Consider the following 15,587-nt stretch of genomic DNA (forward strand, 5'->3'; position numbering starts at 1 on the left):
AGACCTCCCATGCTCATAGATTGGCAGGATTAATTCAGTAAAAATGGTCATCTTGCCAAAAGCAATCTATACATTCAGTGAAATCTCAATCAAAATTCAAACTCCATTATTCATAAAGATAGAAAGAACAATTTACAAAATCATCTGAAATAAAAAAAATCCAGGATATGGAAAAATTATTCTCAACAATAAAAGAACTTCAGGGGGAATCATCCTCGACCTCAAGCTGTAGAATAGAGCAATAGAGATAAAAATATATGCTAATGACAAAAAGACAATGACTTCATTAAATACACAGGCAAATGGAAGGATATAAAATATATCATCCTGTGTGAGGTAACCCATTCCCAAAATTACAAACATGGCACACACTCACTGATAAAGGGATATTATTCTAAAAATTCAGAATATCCAAAATGTATTTCACAGATCACATGAAGGTCAAGCAGAAAGAAGATGAGAGTGTGGGTGTTTCAATCCCTCTTAGAATGGGGAACACAATACTCCTTGGAAAAAATATGGAGACAAAATGCAGAGCAGAGACTGAAGAAATAACTATCCATTGTCTGCCCAACCTGAGGATCCATCCCATATACAGACACCAAACCCAGTCACAGTTGTGGATACCAACACGTGCTTGCTGACAGGAGCCAAATATGGCTATCTCCTGAGAAGCTCAGGCATTTCTTGGCAAGAAAAGAGGCTGATGCTCAAAGACAACTATCAGGCTGATCATGGCGTCCCCAGTAGACGGGTTACAGGAAGAACTGAAGGAGCTGAATGGGTTTGTAACCTTATAGGAAGAACAACAATATGAACCAACCAGACAGTCCAGAGCACCCAGGGACTAAGCACCAACCCATGGTTCCAGCTGCATATATAGCAGAGTATGACCTTGTCAGACATCAGTGGGAGGAGAGGTTCTTGGTCCTGTGAAGGCTTGATTCCCCAGTGAAAGCATGTACCAGGGTGGGGAGGGTAAAATGGGTGGATGGAGGAAGACCCTCGTAGAAACACAGAGAGGGTAAATGGAATAGGGATTATCTGGGGTGAAACAAAGAAAGGACTAATATTTGAAATGTAAAGAAAGATAATATCTAGTAAAAATTAAAAAAATAAATAAATAAACAAATAAAATAAAAATAGTTACAAAACACTACATAAAAAAGAATAAATCACTATGATGTCATACAGTATATTAACTTATATTTCCTAATATAGAAATTATGCTAATTCTATATAGTTTTAAAAAATTATATAACCAAAAATGTACCTTCATATTTTCCCAGAAGATTTTGTACTGGAAATCTATAAAGAAATTAAAGTTTTAAAAAGTAAGAATGCAGATGTTAGAGTTTGATGGCTCAGCATTTGACCTACAGGCATGACAATGAGAGTTTGACCCACACCACTATACCCTCCAAGAAAACCATTAAAATTAAAGATTAATCATACAGAATTATTGTTTGGAATATACATCATATGCAAAATATTAATATAGTTTACTTGCTATACAATCAATTATACTTTCATTGAAATACTTACACTAAATAGGAAATAATAAATTTGAACATATTACAGTGTATATCCAATTATTTTTTTAGAATTTGCATTCTAATTATCATTAGTTACTGGAGATTCTGTTCTTGGTTGTTAATACAACAAGATATATAATTTTTTTTTTTTTGCAAATATTAATGAAATACTTTTCGCCTGACTGGACTTATATTTTAATGCTACACAAAGAAGCTCTGCATTCAATCTTCAACAATGAAAAAATAAATAAATAAAAAATAAAATGTATATATAAAAAATATAGAAGACATGTTTCCTTAGGCCCCAGTAAAGTTGTAAGGCTGAGTACATCATTTTCAAGGACAGTCAACACTGCACATGTGCTTTGAGATAGTACTGAAATATAGAGTTAGAGCTTACCTTCCTATACCAAAACAACACATACATAAACACAGCCTTCCCTGAATCATGTCTGAAGTACCAGCTCTTCTGAGGTTGAGAGGAGCCTCTGGATTTGGAAGCACTTTGGCACCTATATATACAAATTTTGGAAATCTGGCCTTTCAAAACCAGGTAAAGGAAAATGAAGACTGGTCTTCAGTTTGTTTTTAATGAATCCCTGGTGGGCAGCAGCAGTACAGAAAAGTATCTAGTCTGTTTCCACCACTAACTGACCCCCAGTTTACTCACAACTCACATCCCCAGGCCCCAAGAATACTTTTAGGATCTCCAATTCCCTAGCCTTCCTGGTTTCTGCTAGGTGATAATCTGTTCAATCCCCTGCCCATAGCGAAAAGGTTCTGTTTTTCTTGGGTAAAGTGGATTGTGAACCCAGAAGCATTAACCGCAGGAGTCCAATGAGGGTCACCTGCTCTTCTTTCTCCTTTAGTAACAGCTCCATCCCTCCACCATCATCCCACTGGGACCCCCAGCTGAACCAGGATTAACCATCTTTCAACAGTTCACTGACTCCCTCCACAGAGACTTCTGCCTACCATGCTTCCTCAAGAACTTTACTTCCTCAGGAACTCAGCTTCCTGGCCACCACAAAGCATACTGAGTAACAGGTTTTGGACAGCAGGAAAACAATCTTAGCCAAGCCCATTGCAGATTGGCCCTGTTTACACATTCCTACAAAGGGTGAGAGAGATATTATCAGTCATCTGTCATCACAGTAGCAAAAAGGAGGTAGTATTTTAGCTTCCACTACTACTAAGAGTTTTTCCATTTTTCAAGTTTGCAATACTTACTTGAAAGAAAGAAACAAAACAAAACAAAACAAAACAAAACAAAACAAAACAAAACAAAACAAAACAAAACAAAACAAAACAAAACAAAACAAAACACCAAAGAAGTCTCTCCTACTTTGTTTTAGTTGAAGGGACTGTCGTGTGTAATTCTAAATTGTTTTATTTATTTACCTAACGTGTTTTTGCACATTTGTATTTTTACAACATGCATGTCTGGTGTTTACACAACATTCATGTCTTGTGCTCTTAGAAACTAGAATAGGATTGCAAAATCCCCTGGATCTTGAATTAAAAATTGTTGTGAGCCATTATGTGGGTCCTAAGAACTAAACTTTGTTTCTGTACAAGAGCAACAAGTGTTCTTAATGTCTAAGTCATCATTCTTTTTTTTTCCATTTTTTATTAGGTATTTAGCTCATTTACATTTCCAATGCTATACCAAAATCCCCCATACCCACCCACCCCCACTCCCCTATCCACCCACTCCCCCTTTTTGGCCCTTGCATTCCCCTGTACTGGAGCATATAAAGTTTGCAAGTCCAATGGGCCTCTCTTTCCAGTGATGGTTGACTAGGCCATCTTTTGATACATATGCAGCTAGAGTCAAGAGCTCCGGGGTACTGGTTAGTTCATAATGTTGTTCCACAAATAGGGTTGCAGATCCCTTTAGCTCCTTGGCTACTCTCTCTAGCTCCTCCATTGGGAGCCCTGTGATCCATCCATTAGCTGACTGTGAGCATCCACATCTGTGTTTGCAAGGCCATGGCATAGTCTCACAAGAGACAGCTACATCTGGGTCCTTTCAATAATATCTTGCTAGTGTATGCAATGGTGTCAGCGTTTGGATGCTGATTATGGGGTGGATCCCTGGATATGGCAGTCTCTATATGGTCCATCCTTTCGTCTCAGCTCCAAACTTTGTCTCTGTAACTCCTTCCATGGGTGTTTTGTTCCCAATTCTAAGGAGGGGCATAGTGTCCACACTTCAGTCTTCATTTTTCTTGAGTTTCATGAATTTAGGAAACTGTATCTTATATCATGGGTATCCTACGTTTTGGGCTAATATCCACTTATCAGTGAGTACCTATTGTGTGAGTTCCTTTGTGAATGTGTTACCTCACTCAGGATGATGCCCTCCAGGTCCATCCATTTGGCTAGGAATTTCATAAATTCATTCTTTTTAATAGCTGAGTAGTACTCCATTGTGTAGATGTACCACATTTTCTGTATCCATTCCTCTATTGAGGGGCATCTGGGTTCTTTCCAGCTTCTGGCTATTATAAATAAGACTGCTATGAACATAGTGTAGCATGTGTCCTTCTTACCAGTTAGGGCATCTTCTGGATATATGCCCAGGTCCTCCATTGTTGGTGGGATTTCAGGCTTGTACAACCACTCTGGAAATCAGTCTGGCGGTTCCTAAGTCATCTTTCATTCCCTGCCCTGTGTGTGTGTTTTAAAGTATGTTGGATCATTTCTCTTGATAGATGTTTAATTTTACTATACAGTGGAGATAATAAAAATATGACACTTTCTTAATATTTTCTGTTTCCAAAAAAGAAATAAAAACATCATAATTTGAATAGATTGTGTAAATCATAAAAAGATTTTCAGCAAAAAAACGATGTGTATACATTTCAGTGTATGTGTGCATAAGGAGGTCAGAAATAGACAACTGTTTTATCCTAAATTATATTCCAACTATTTTTTTTTATGAGACAGGGTTTCTCTGTATAGATCTGTTTGTCCTGGAACTCACCCTTTATAACAGGGTGGCCACAAACTCAGAAATTTCCCTTCTTTTTCCTCAAAACTGCAGGTATTAAGGCATGTGCCACCACTGTCTGACACAACTTAAAAGTTGAGACAGGATATCTCTGAATCTGCAGCTCACAAAAACCACTAGGCTACCTAGCCAGCCATCTGTCTCCACCTACTCAGCACTGGCCTGCAGAATGTACTTTTAACGTGGATTCTAGACCCCCATCTTAATTCCATATAGTTTCACAGAAAGAAATTTACCAAAATAACCATCTCTCTAGCCCCCCTGTGAGATTTGTTCTGCTGTAGTCACTACCATTAGTATTATTTTTTTTCTATTGCTCTAATCATACCTAAGTTTAGGCTCCTAAAGTGTTTAATGCTGGTTTTGTTTGTTTCCTTACAATAGAAAATTGGTTTTCTTGCTCAGTTTACATTATACAGTTAATTAAGTAAACTTTTCAGACTCATATTTCATTTGTGAGACTTGTTGCTGTGTTTTGTTTGCTTGTTAGGTTTTTTTTTTTTGTTTTTCGTTTTTTTTTTTTTTTTTTAATTTGGTGGGTTTGTTGAATTTTTTGTTTGCTTTATTATTTGGTTGCTTTTTGTTTTTTTAATTTTGTTTTTTTTTTTGTTTGTTTGTATTATTTTTTGTTTTGTTTTGTTTTTTTTTTTTTTTTGATTTTTCCACAACTGAAGATGAAACTCAAAACTGTTACTTGGTGCTTTACCACTGAGCTACATCTCCAGGTAAACATTATTTCTAAATGTTGGGTACAAAGTCATCTGTATGTGTTTTAAGGAAAACTATGATTTCTGTGAAACCTAAAATTATTCCCTTATGCTATAGGGTCTATAGAGATGTAATGCCCTCTTCTGGCCTCTTCAAAAAAGTTAAATATCTCCAAAAACACAAGAGGTTTTATTATCAGCAAGCTGAGGATGAAGTCCCTCCACCATGCAGGGCAGAGGAGTTTGACCCTGATCAGTGACAGTAGAGGGCTTTTAACAGCTAGCTGAGGAATTGGGAGGAGTTGGGAGGAGAGTTGGTAGAAGTTGGGAAGAGTTGGGAGGTGTTAGGAGGAGAGTTCTTTTCTTCTGGGTGTCCTTGCTGAAATTTACAGGGCAGGAGTGGGGAGTGAGATATTTCTGAATTTTTATCTTATTGTCCTTGGCACAGGAAGGGAGGTATCTCTGGTTGTAAAGTATAGAAACAAAAAGCCTTTTTGCTGGCTATAGAGAAAAAGAGGTTCTTTCTGGCTGTATTTTCAGAGATCAGGGAAAACAAGCTTGGGGAACATCTAGAGGCTTTACCTTCCTGGGAGAAACACTTTAAGTTGGGGTCACACATTCCCCACTCCTTCTAGTATAGAGTTCTTATCTTAGAATTGGGAAAATTAAACCTCTGGCCCAGTTGTCAAATAAGGCCACCATGAGTTTGCATCTTTAGGATTTGTAACATTGAAAGCCCCAGAAGCCCCGCAAATGAGACTAGAGAGTCTCTTGTCAGTGGTAGCAGGGAGAGAGGAGGTTCCTCTGCAGTGTCTTCAGAGTGTGAGCAGGGCCAGGCTAGTGGACCTCGGTATGGTCAGGATGGGTAACCGGGCACATGCTGGAGGAGCTGCTGGACTTGTATCTGGGATCAAGGTTCCTGGAACAATGATGCCAGACCAGGACAGGGTCCCCTATTTGACTCTTATGTGTCACTGTGGTCAGTTCCTGGTTCGTTCCTTTTTTTTTTTTTCAGCAATTTCGAGGTGTCCTTTCCAACCAGTTCTAAGGCCTTCAAGGGAGCTAGAAGGGTTTGGGAAAAAAGGAACATCAGGGTCACACATTCTCCCTGCTTCTGTTAAGGGGGGCAGTCCCCCATGGTGAATTTCAAAGGGTGTAAGTTTAAATTTTCCTTGGATGTTCTGTACTTGGAACAAAGTGAAGGGAAGGAGAGTTGTCCAATCTTTTCTTCAGTCTCTAAAGCCAATTTATTCAAGGTTTATTTTCATGATCTATTCATCTGCTATTCCTGTCCTGAACTCTGGGGTCTATAAACACAATGTAACTTCTGATTGATCCACAATTGTCTGGGTAACTCTTGACTTACTTGGGTAATGAAGGAGGGGCCATTGTCTGAGGAAAGTACCTTAGGGATGCTGAATCTTGGAAAAATTTCCTCTAATATCTTCTTTACCATGATATTGGAGGTCTCTTTCTTAGTGGGGAGGGCTTTACTCAACCTGAAAAAGTGTCTATAAAAACTGATAGATATTTATTACTGTACTTGGCTGGTTTAACTTCAGTAAAATCTAATTTTCAGTATGCCTCTGGACAGTTACAGCTTAGCCACCTTCCAGGGGTGTTCTTGTTGTGTCCGGCATTGATGAGGACAAAGGCTTGGCATTTATTAGCACTATCTTGAGCAATGTCAGACATTTTTATAACATAGTAGTTTGAGCTCTTAACAATTTCTTTGAGCTTCTTATTTCCCAAATGTGTGAGCCTGTACAGACTGGCTACATATTGTTGCCCTTTTCTAGTGGGCAGATAATATCAACCATCTTGGGTCTTAGCTACTTTCTGAGGAGTGTACCCACATATCTCAGGTATTTTGCGGATTAGTTCCTGATCTTCTGAGTTTATTCAAAGTCTGTGTCTATGAGTTTATAATGGTCTTTAATTTGTTTATTGTTCTCTTTGAGCCACCTGTTTTTCAGCGAGGTAAGCCATCTGATTTCCTTTCCCTCTGGCATCAAGGCATTTCTGGTGACCAGGACAATGTATGGTGTCTAGTTTTGTTGTTGTTGTTGTTGTTGTTTTGTTTGTTTTGTTTTTGTTTTTTTGTTGTTGTTTTATTTTGTTTCATTTTGTTTTTTGCTTTGTTCTTGTTTTGTTTTGTTTTGATGTGTTTTGTTTGTTTTTTGTTTTTTTGTTTGTTTTTTTAATTTACTTTCAAGTTTTGGCTTCTAAATAGCTCAAAATTTTTTTATTATTAATATCTTTCCCAGCAGAAGTGAGTAGCCCCCGTTGCCTATAGATTGTCCCACATATGTGAGTAGTGGTGAAAACTTACCTGCTGTCTGTGTAGATATTGTTGTTTTTCACTTTGGCCAGGTACAAAACTTGTGTGAGTGCAATTAGCTCTGCTCTCTGGGTTATTGTCCCTTCAGGCAAGGTGCTGGTGCAGATGGTTTGTTTTCCATTGCCCAGTGCTGCCCCTGCCTTTTGCTTACCTTTAACGAAAAACCTGCTATCATCCGGGCACCAGTTGGTGTAGTCTGGCCATGGCTGATCAGTGAGGTCTTTCTTAGTTCCAGTTTCTTCTGCCAGGATGCACATACACTGGTGCTCTGGTAGGGATTTGTAAGCTTCTGACAGCAAGGTGGCAGAATTCAGGATAGCAGGGTGTACAAACTGCACTCTCTCAGTCAGTAAGAGGTTCTGTTAATGGGTCATGTGAGATTTAGGCATCCAGCGATCAGGCGGTGGTCTAATGATGATTTCTAAGGCATGGGTCTACCACTATCATTCATTGACCTAGAATCAGTTTATCAGCATCTTTGAGAAGTGGGGCCAAAGCATCGATAGCTTTTAAGCACAATGGCCATCCACTGGACACTGGGTCTAGTTTTTTTGTTTGTTTGTTTGTTTGTTTGTTTTTTGTTTTTTGTTTTTTGTTTCTTTTGTTTGTTTCTTTGTTTGTTTTGTTTTTTGTTTTTGTTTTTTACCAGTATTCCACAGGTTATTTTTATGGCCCCAGAGCTTAGATCAGAACCCCACTTTCTTTTCCTGCTCATTCCTCTATATAGAGTGACAGGCTTAGTCATGTCTTGCAGGGCTAGGGCTGGTGCACTAAGCAAGGGCTTTTTAATCTCTTTAAAGGCCTACTGGTGTATGGGGGTCCATAAGAAAGTTCCAGTCTCTTTAGTAAAGTGTTAGAGTGTGGCTGCCAGAGTCGCAAAGCTTGGAATCTAGAGTCTACAAAAACCAGGAATTCCAACAAATTCTCTCACCTGCTTTAAGGATGTTGGGATGGGGATTTGAGTTACAGTCTTTTTCCAAGCTTCTGTCAGCCACCATTTCCTTTCCCTGAGACTATAACCCAAATAGGTTACTTCTGTCTGGCAATTCTGGGCTTTCTTAGCAGATGCCTTGTATCCCAACTCCCTCAATTCTGCCAGTAATTTTTCAGTTCCCAGTCTGCACCATTTTTCGGTGGTGGCAGCAAGAAGCAGGTCATAAACATAATGAAGAAGAAAAACTTGGGGGATTTCTGACCTGAACAGTGCCAAGTCCGAGTGGAAGGCTTCATCAAAGAGAATAGGAGAGTTCTTGAATTTTTGAGGTAAATGTCTCAAAGTTAGTTCGTCCAGCCTATCGCTAATCTGGGTCTCTCCACTTGAAAGCAAAGATTACCTGACTCATGGGATGTAGTTTTAGGCAGAAGAATGTGTCCTTCAGGTGCAGGACTATATAACAATGTCTGTCAGGGTGGAGAGAAGTAAGTAGATTGTAGGAGTTAGGAACAGTAGGATGAATATTTCATACTCTTTCGTTTACTTTTATTAAGTCTTGTACTGGCAGATAAACATTAGTGCCTGGCTTTTTAACTGGTAGTAATGGAGTATTCCAGGGAGATTGACAAGGGACCAAAACACCTAGTTCTATGAGCCTTTGAATGTGAGGTCTGATGCCGACTTGGGCCTCTCTGCTCATGGGGTATTGTTGTACCCCAATAGAAGTCGCACCAGTTTTCAGCTTCACAATGATGGTGGGCACCCTGTTTGCCTCTCCCATACCTTGCATCTCTGCGCAGGCGTGAAGATAATCTCTCTAACCAGGTCCATTCTAGAACTTTTCTCGATGTGGCTTGAGGCTCATATAATCTATATACTTCTTCTAATTTTGAAACTAAAATTATAGAGAGAGGGGCTTATCAATAGATTGAATTTCCTTCCAAAGAAAGTTTATTTGGGCTTTTAATGTGATAGTAAATCTCTTCCCAACAATGGGGTTGACATTCAAGAATGTTGAGGAAGGAATGAGTTACTTGGCTTCTTTTTAAATTAACTTTCTTATCAGTGGTCCAAGAGTATGGTTTCTGATCAGTAGCCATGATTACTACGATTTTTGTTTTGTTTTGTTTTGTTTGGAGACTGATTAGTGGATGGATCCCTGCATATGGCAATCTCTAGATGGTCTATCCTTTTGTCTAAGCTCAAAACTTTGTCTCTGTAACTCCTTCCATGGGTATTTTGTTTCCAATTCTAAGAAGGGAAAAGTGTCCACAGTTTGGGTTTCATTCTTCTTGAGTTTCATGTGTTTGGCAAATTGTATCTTATATCTTGGGGGTATTCTAGGTTTCAGCGCTAATATCCACTTATTAGTGAGTACATATCATTACCATTCTTTTGTGATTGAGTTACCTCACTCAGGATGATGCTCTCCAGGTCCAACCATTTGCCTATAAATTTCATAAACTCATTCTTTTTAATAGCTGTACTATTAGTAGTAGAACTCCATTGTGTAAATGTACCACAATTTTGTAACCATTTTCTGTTGACATGCATCTGGATTCTTTCCAGCTATTGGCTATTATAAATAAGGCCGCTATGAACATAGTGGAGCATGTGTCTTACTAGTTGGAACAGCTTCTGCAGATATGCCCAGGAGAGGTATTGTGGGATCCTATGGTAGTACAATGTCCAATTATCTGAAGAACCGCCAGACTTATTTCCAGAGTTAATTTAAAACTTGCAATTCCACCAACAATGGAGGAGTTTTCTGCTTTCTCCACATCCTTGCCAGCATCTGCTGTCATCTGAATATTTGATCTTAGCTATTCTGACTGGTGTGAGATGGAATCTCAGGGTTGTTTTGATTTACATTTCACTGCTGATTAAGGATGGTGAACATTGTTTCAGGTGCTTCTTAGCCATTTGGTATTCCTCAGGTGAGAATTCTTTCTTTAGCTCTGAGGCCCGTTTTTTATTTGATTTTCTGGAATCCACCTTCTTGAGTTCTTTATATATATTTGATATTAGTGCCCTATCTGATTTAGGACAGTGAAAGATCCTTTCACAATCTTTTGGTGACCTTTTTGTCTTATTGAAGGTGTCTTTTGCCTTACAAAAGATTTGCAGCTTTATGAGGTCCCATTTGTCAATTCTAAATCTTACAATACAAGCCATTTTTCTTCTATTCAGGAATTTTTCCCTGTTCCCATATCTTTGAGGCTTTTCCCCACTTTCTCCTCTACAAGTTTCAGTGTCTCTGATTTTATGTGGAGCTCCTTGATCCACTTACATTTGACCTTAGTACAAGGAGATAGGAATGGATTGATTCACATTCTTCTACATGATAACCACCAATTGTCCCAGCACTATTTGTTGAAAATGCAGTCTTTTTTACACTGGATGGTTTTAGCTCCCTTGTAGATGATCAATTGACAATAGGTGTGTGGGTTCATTTCTGGGTCTTCAATTCTATTCCATTGGTCTACTTCTCTGTCACTATATCAGTACCATGCAGTTTTTATCACAATTGCTCTGTAGTAAAGCTTTGGGTCAGGCATGGTGATTGCACCAGAGGTTCTTTTATCCATGAGAAGATTTTTTGCTATCCTAGGTTTTGTTTATTCCCAATGTATTTGCAGATTGCCCTTTCTAATTCATGGAAGAATTGAGTTGGAATTTTAATGGAGAGTTTATTGAATCTGTAGATTTCTTTTGGCAAGATGGTCATTTTTACAATGTTGATACTGCCAATCCATGATAATGGATGATCTTTCCATCTTCTGAAATCTTCTTTAATTTCTTTCTTCAGAGACTTGAAGTTGTTATCATACAGATCTTCCACTTCCTTAGTTAGAATCACACCAAAGTATGTTATATTATTTGTGACTATTGAGAAGGGCGATGGTTCTCTAATTTCCTTCTCAGCCTGTTTGTTCTTTGTGAAGAGAAAGGCCATTGACATGTTTGGTTAATTTTATATTCAGCTATTTCACCGACGTTGTTTTTCAAGTTTAGGTGTTCTGTGGTGGAATTTTTAGGTTCACTTATATATACTATCATATCATCTGCAAAAAGTGATATTTTGAATTCTTCTTTTCCAATTTGTATCCCCTTGGTCTCCTTTCATTGTCAAATTGCTCTGCCTAGGACTTCAAGAACAATGTTGAATAGGTAGGGAGAAAGTGGGCAGCCTTGTCTAGTCACTGATTTTAGTGGGATTGCTTCCAGCTTCATACCATTACATTTGATGTTGGGTACTGATTTACTGTAAATTGCTTTTATCCTGTTATGCCTTGAATTCCTGATCCTTCCAAGACTTTTATCATGAATGGGTTTTGGATTTACTTAAATGATTTCTTTGCATCTAATGAGAAGATCATGTGGTTTTGTCTTTGAGTTTGTTTATATAATGGATTATGTTGATGGATTGCCATATATTAAACCATCCCTGTACACCTGGTATAAAACCTATTTGGTAAGGTTGAATGAAATTTTTAATGTGTTCTTGGATATGATTAGGGATAATTTTACTGAGTATTTTTGTTTCGATATTCATAAGGGCCACTGTTCTGAAGTTCTTTATCTTTGTTGGATCTTTCTGTGGTTTAGGTATCAGAGGAATTGTGTCTTCATAGAATGAGTTGGTTAGAGTACCTTTTATTGCTATTTTGTGGAATTATTTGTGCAGAACTGGAATTAGATATTCTTTGAAGGTCTGATAGAACTCTGCATTAAACCCATCTGTTCCTGGGCTTTTTTTTTTTTGGTTGGGAGACTATTAATGCCTGCTTCTATTTCTTTAGGGTATATGGGACTGTTTAGATAGTTAACTTGATCCTGTTTTAACTTTGTTACCTGGTATCTGTCTAAAAATTTGTCCATTTTGTCCAGGTTATCCTGTTCTGTTGAGTATAGTGTGTTATAGAAGGATCAGATTGTATTTTGGATTTCTTCAGGATCTGTTTTTAATGTCTCCCTTTTCAATTCTGATTTTGTTAATTAGGATGCTGTCTCTGTGCCTTAAGGGATGCTAGCTAAGGGTTTATCTATCTTGTTGATTTTCTCAAAAAACCAGCTCCTCTTTGGTTGATTCTTTAAGTAGTTCCTCTTGTTTCCACTTGGTTAATTTCACCCCTGAGTTTGATTATTTCCTTCCATCTACTCCTCTTGAGTGAATTTGCTTCCTTTATTTTGGAGATTTTTCATGTGTTCTCAAGCTGCTTGTATGTGCTCTCTCTGGTTTCTTTTTTGAGGTACTCAAATCTATGAGTTTCCCTCTTAGTAATGATTTCATTGAGTCTCATAAGTTAGGGAATGTTGTGGCTTTATTTTCATTAAACTCTAAAATGTCTTTAATTTCCTTCTATATCCCTTCCTTGACCAAGGTATCACTGAAAAGACTGTTGTTCATTTTCAACATAAGTGTTGGCTTTCCATTATTAATGTTGTTATTGAAGATGAATCATCCTAAGTCCTTGGTGGTCTGATAGGATGCTTTGGACAATTGCAATATTTTTTATCAGTTGAGGCCTGTTTTATGACCAATTATATGGTCAATTTTGGAGAAGGTACCATGATGTGCTGAGAAAAAGTTACATCCTTTTGTTTCAGGATAAAACATTCTGTAGATATCTATTAAGTCCATTTGTTTAATAACTTCTGTTAGTTTCACTGTGTCCCTATTTAGTTTCTGTTTCCACGATATGTCCATTGATAAAAGTGGTTTGTTCTGTAACTAGATTGATCAAATTGTAAAATGGTTTGTAAATTTACTTAAGGAAGGATTTTTATATTTAGGTTTTTTTTTTTTTAAATTTTAACTCATTAGGTCAAGAATTCAAAACATATCTAGACATAGCTCCATGGATGAATTTTTTTTAATTTATTAACTTTTTTGTTTAAGTGATTTACATACAAATAAAATTTTTTCCTCCAAAAAAAAAAAGTGCATTGTTGAAGCCTCCCACTATTATTGTGTGAGCTGCAATGTGTGCTTTGAGCTTTCTTTAATGAATTGGATTGCCCTTGCATTTGGAGAATAGATATTCAGAATTTAGAGTTCCTCTTGGAAGATTGTAACTTTAATGAGTATGAAGTGTCCTTCTTTGTCTTTTTTGAAAACTTTAGGTTAAAAATCAATTTTATTCGATATTTAAATGGTTACTCCAGCTGATTTCTTCAGACCATTTACTTGGAAAATTGTTTTCCAGCCTTTCACTCTGAGGTAGTGTCTGCCTTTTTCCCTGAGATGGGTTTCCTGTAAGCAGTAGACTATTGGGTCCTGTTTTTGTAGCCAGTCTGTCAGTCTATGTCTTTTTATTGGGGAACTGAATCCATTGATATTAAGAGATATTAAGGAAAAGTAATTGTTGCTTCCTATTATTTTTGTTGTTAGAGTTTGCATTCTGTTCTTGTGGATGTCTTCTTTTTGGTTTGTTGAGGGATTACTTTCTTGCTTTTTGTAGGGTGTGGTTTCTGTCCTTGTATTTTTTTTTTCTCTTATTATACTTTGAAGGGTTGGATTCACGGAAAGCTAATGTGTGAATTTGTTTTTTATCGTGAAATACTTTGTTTTCTCCATCTATGGTAATTGAGAGTTTGGCTGGGTATAATAGCCTGGGCTGGCATTTGTGTTCACTTAGTATCTGTATAATATCTGTCCAGGATCTTCTGTCTTTCATAGTCTCTGGTGAAAAGTCTGGTGTAATTCTGATAGGCCTACCTTTATATGTTACCGACCTTTTTCCCTTACCCCTAGGTTTGGACTTCACATTGTGTCCTGGATTTCCTGGATGTTTGAGATAAGATCTTTTGCATTTTGTATTTTATTTGATTGTTGTTCCAATGTTCTCTATGGAATCTTCTGCACCTGACATTCTCTCTTCCATGTCTTGTATTCTGGTGCTGATGCTCGCATCTATGGTTCTAGATTTCTTCCCTAGGTATTCTATCTCTGGCATTGCCTCAGTTTGGGGTTTCTTTATTGTGTCTAATTCACTTTTTAGGTCTTGGATGGTTTTATTCAATTCCATCACCTGTTTGGTCGTGTTTTCCTTCAATTCTTTAAGTTTTTTTTTTTTTTTGTGCTTCCTCTTAAGGTCTTCTACCTATTTAGCAGTGTTCGCCTGTATTCCTTTAAGTGAGTTATTAAAGTCCTTCTTGATGTCCTCTACCATCAACCTGAGATATGCTTTTAAATGTGGGACTACCTTTTCGGGTGTTTTGGCGTTTCCAGGACTGGGTGAGATGGGAGTGCTTTAATTCTGATGATGGTGAGTGGTCTTGGTTTCTGTTAGTAAGATTCTTATGTTTGCCCTCCATCATCTGGTAAATCTCTGGAGTTAGTTGTTATAATTGTCTCTGGTTATATCTTGTTCCTCAGGTGATTATTTTAGCCTCTATCAGCAGACCTGGGAGACTAGTTTTCTCCTGAGTTTCAGTGTTCAGAGTACTCTCTGCAGGCAAGATCTCCTCTTGCAGAGAAGGGTCCCAGATACCTGAAATGCCCAAACCACAAAATACACTAAGGTCCTTAAAACAACAACAACAACAACAACAACAACAACAACAACAAAAAGAAAAAAACACTAAAATCACACAAGAAGCCTATAAACCAAAAAAACTGAAACTCTCTACAAAAAGCTCTACAAACTCTTTCAAAAACCCATAGAAATTTAAAAGAATTACACAGAAGCCAAAATGCACCTAATACTTCTCTTTCTTCCTTCCTTCCTTCCTTCCTTCCTTCCTTCCTTCCTTTTTTTTTTCCTTTTTTGAGTTTTTAGAGACTGGATTTCTCTGTGTATCCGTGGCTGTTCTGGATCTCACTCTGTCGACAGGGTGGCCTCTAACTCAAAAATCCACTACCTCTGCCTCCCAATTGCTGGGATTATAGGCATGGGCCACGATTGCCTGGCAACCCTAAAATAATTAAATCCCAAATATAAAATCCTAAACTTTTTTTTATTAAAAAAACATCAAGAACAACAACAACAACAATAAAAAACTCTAAGAAATACAGTAAAATGCTAAAAAAAAAGTAAAGCCTAAATTA

Source organism: Mus musculus, chromosome Y (genome assembly GCF_000001635.26).
Source record: "Mus musculus strain C57BL/6J chromosome Y, GRCm38.p6 C57BL/6J".
NCBI lineage: Eukaryota > Metazoa > Chordata > Mammalia > Rodentia > Muridae > Mus > Mus musculus.